This window comes from Triticum urartu, chromosome 2 (assembly GCF_003073215.2).
Source record: "Triticum urartu cultivar G1812 chromosome 2, Tu2.1, whole genome shotgun sequence".
Classification (NCBI taxonomy): Eukaryota; Viridiplantae; Streptophyta; class Magnoliopsida; order Poales; family Poaceae; genus Triticum; species Triticum urartu.
The window spans coordinates 522,537,073-522,541,050 of record NC_053023.1 but is presented as its reverse complement, the minus strand read 5'-3'; positions in this window follow the sequence as shown (position 1 = coordinate 522,541,050).

Here is a 3,978-nt window from a genome sequence, read left to right as displayed (position 1 = left end):
GAGTTTTCCAATGTCAAAGTATCTTTTCCTTAGACCATGAGATCGTGTAACTCCCGGATACCGTAGGAGTGCTTTGGGTATACCAAACGTCACAACGTAACTGGGTGACTATAAAGGTAGACTACGGGTATCTCCGAAAGTGTCTGTTGGGTTGACATGGATCAAGACTGGGATTTGTCACTCCGTATGACGGAGAGGTATCGCTGGGCCCACTCGGTAATGCATCATCATAATGAGCTCAAAGTGACCAGGTGTCTGGTCACGGGATCATGCATTACGGTACGAGTAAAGTGACTTGCCGGCAACGAGATTGAACGAGGTATTGGGATACCGACGATCGAATCTCGGGAAAGTAACATATCGATTGACAAAGGGAATTGCGTACGGGGTTGATTGAATCCTCGACATCGTGGTTCATCCGATGAGATCATCGTGGAGCATGTGGGAGCCAACATGGGTATCCAGATCCTGCTGTTGGTTATTGACTGGAGAGTCGTCTCGGTCATGTCTGCTTGTCTCCCGAACCCGTAGGGTCTACACACTTAAGGTTCGGTGACGCTAGGGTTGTGAAGATATGTATATGCAGTAACCCGAATGTTGTTCGAAGTCCCGGATGAGATCCCGGACGTCACGAGGAGTTCCGTAATGGTCCGGAGGTAAAGGATTATATATAGGAAGTGCTGTTTCGGCCATCGGGACAAGTTTCGGGGTTATCGGTATTGTACCGGGACCACCGGAGGGGTCCCGGGGGCCCACCGGGTGGGGCCACCTATCCCGGAGGGCCCCATGGGCTGAAATAGGAGGGAACCCAGCCCATAGTGGGCTGAGGCGCCAGCCCCTATAGGCCCATGCGCCTAGGGTTTCCACCAAGGAGGAGTCCAAGTGGTGGAAGGCACCCCGAGGTGCCTTGGAGGGAGGGAAACCCTCCCCTGGCCGCCGCACCTAGGAGATCAGATCTCCTAGGCTGCGCACCAACCCCCCTGGCACCCCTATATATAGTGGGGGGGAGAGGAGGGATTTCACACCAGCCCCTGGCGCCTCCCTCTCTCCCCGTGACGTCTCTCCCTTGTAGTCTTGGCGAAGCCCTGCTTCTGTGACGCCCTGCATCCACCACCACGCCGTCGTGCTGCTGGATCTTCATCAACCTCTCCTCCCCCCTTGCTGGATCAAGAAGGAGGAGACGTCTCCCGTCCCGTACGTGTGTTGAACGCGGAGGTGCCGTCCGTTCGGCGCTGGTCATCGGTGATTTGGATCACGTCGAGTACGACTACATCATCACCGTTCTTTTGAACGCTTCCGTGCGCAATCTACAAAGGTATGTAGATGCATTAGATGACTCGTTGCTAGATGAACTCCTAGATGATCTTGGTGAAACGAGATGGAAATTTTTTGTTTTCTGCAACGTTCCCCAACATTTATATCATTTTTGGGACTAACCTATTAACCCAAAGCCTAGTGCCAGTTTCTATTTTACCTTGTTTTAGGGTTTTGAAGAAAAGGAAAATCAAACAGAGTCCAATTGACCTAAAACTTCACGGAACTCATTTTTGGAAGGAAAGAAGCCCAGAAGACTTGAAGTGCATGTAAGGGAAGCTTCGAGGAGGCCACGAGGTAGGATGGCGTGCCCACCCCCTAGGGCGCGCCCTCCACCCTCGTGGCCCCCCTGACGTACTTCTTCCGCCTATATATCTCCATATACCCTAAAAACATCCGGGAGCACAATAGATCGGGAGTTCCGCCGCCAGAAGACTCCGTAGCCACCGAAAGCCAATCTAGACCTGTTCCGGCACCCTGCCGGAGAGGGAATCCCTCTCCGGTGGCCATCTTCATCACCCCGGTGCTCTCCATGACGAGGAGGGAGTAGTTCTCCCTCGGGGCTGAGGGTATGTACCAGTAGCTATGTGTTTGATCTCTCTCTCTCTCTCTCTCGTGTTCTTGAGGTGATACAATCTTGATGTATCGCGAGCTTTGCTATTATAGTTGGATCTTATGATGTTTTCTCCCCCCTCTACTCTCTTGTTATGAACTGAGTTTCCCCTTTGAAGTTATCTTATCGGATTGAGTCTTTAAGGATTTGGGAACACTTGATGTATGTCTTGCGTGGGATACCCGTGGTGACAATGGGGTATTCTATTGATCCACTTGATGTATGTTTTGGTGATCAACTTGCGGGTTCCGCCCATGAACCTATGCATAGGGGTTGGCTCACATTTTCGTCTTGACTCTCCGGTAGAAACTTTGGGGCACTCTTTGAGGTCCTATGTGTTGGTTGAATAGATGAATCTGAGATTGTGTGATGCATATCGTATAATCATACCCACGGATACTTGAGGTGACATTGGAGTATCTAGATGACATTAGGGTTTTGGTTGATTTGTGTCTTAAGGTGTTATTCTAGTACGAACTCTAGGGCTGTTTGTGACACTTATAGGAATAGCCCAACGGATTGATTGGAAATAATAACTTTGAGGTGGTTTTGTACCCTACCATAATCTCTTCGTTTGTTCTCCGCTATTAGTGACTTTGGAGTGACTCTTTGTTGCATGTTGAGGGATAGTTATGTGATCCAACTATGTTATTATTGTTGAGGGAACTTGCACTAGCAAAAGTATGAACCCTAGGCCTTATTTCCTAGCATTGAAATACCGTTTACGCTCACTTTTATCATTAGTTACCTTGCTGTTTTTATAATTTAAGATTACAAATACCTTTATCTACTATCCATATACCACTTGTATCACCCTCTCTTCGCCGAACTAGTGCACCTATACAATTTACCATTGTATTGGGTGTGTTGGGGACACAAGAGACTCTTTGTTATTTGGTTGCAGGGTTGCTTGAGAGAGACCATCTTCATGCTACGCCTCCTACGGATTGATAAACCTTAGGTCATCCACTTGAGGGAAATTTGCTATTGTCCTACAAACCTCTGCACTTGGAGGCCTAACAACGTCTACAAGAAGAAGGTTGTGTAGTAGACATCAGTCTTGTTGACATTTTGCCGCCAGTTGGGTTTGTACTCAATCTGAGTCTGTTGCCACGTACGATCCTTCTGCACGGGTTGCATATCCTTCTTAGGCTCAAATTTGCGCTTGTGGTCATTATTGGCTGGCTTGTTGTCGTACATGAGCTTGTGTTCCCTTTCTGCGATGAGAGCCTTGTTCACTAGAGTTTGGAAGTCCAGAAAATCAAACATGCTGAGAGTGCACCTGAGATCCTGATTCAGTCCTCCAAGAAATCTGTCGACCTTCTGTTCTTTGGTGTCCACATCATAGAGGGAATAGCGGGTCAAATGGTTGAATTTATTCAGGTACTCGCTGACTGACATGCTTCCCTGAGTGAGAGAGAGGAATTCGCGCTGCTTGATTTTCATAATTCCGGAGGGAATATGGTACTTGCGGAAATGATCCTTGAATTTAGTCCAAGTAATTTCCCCGTCTATGGGCCACATGACCTTAGCATTATCCCACCATATTGTGGCAGCTCCTTCAAGATAATGCGTTGCGAAAGGAACCTTGTCTCCTTCTTTAGTGCGAGCAATTTCCAGCTTCTTCTCAATAGTTCTCAAGGAATCATCATCGTCCAATGGATCAATAACTTGACTGAAACTGGGAGGTTTGGTTTGCTGAAAATCTGACAGCTTGGAGTAATGACCATTCTGATGTCCATTCTGCCCAACCATAACTTGCACACTTTTCAGTAGTTCCATCAGATCATTGTTCCTTCTTTCTTCAAACATTCGCATGATTTTCTCAGTAGAAGGTGGATGTGGCGGTGGAGGCGGAGGTGGTTGATACGGCTCGGGGGAATGTCCTGCCTGTCTTGTGGAGCGACGAACAGGGACATCCTCACAAGCTTGGCTGCTGCTACCTCCCCGCGGCATCCTATTATTTAGTTTCCCAATGCAAAGCAACCGCGATGAGAAATATCCAAAAATGGGAGGAAAGCCAATGACAAATCCAGAAGAAAACAGCGAAA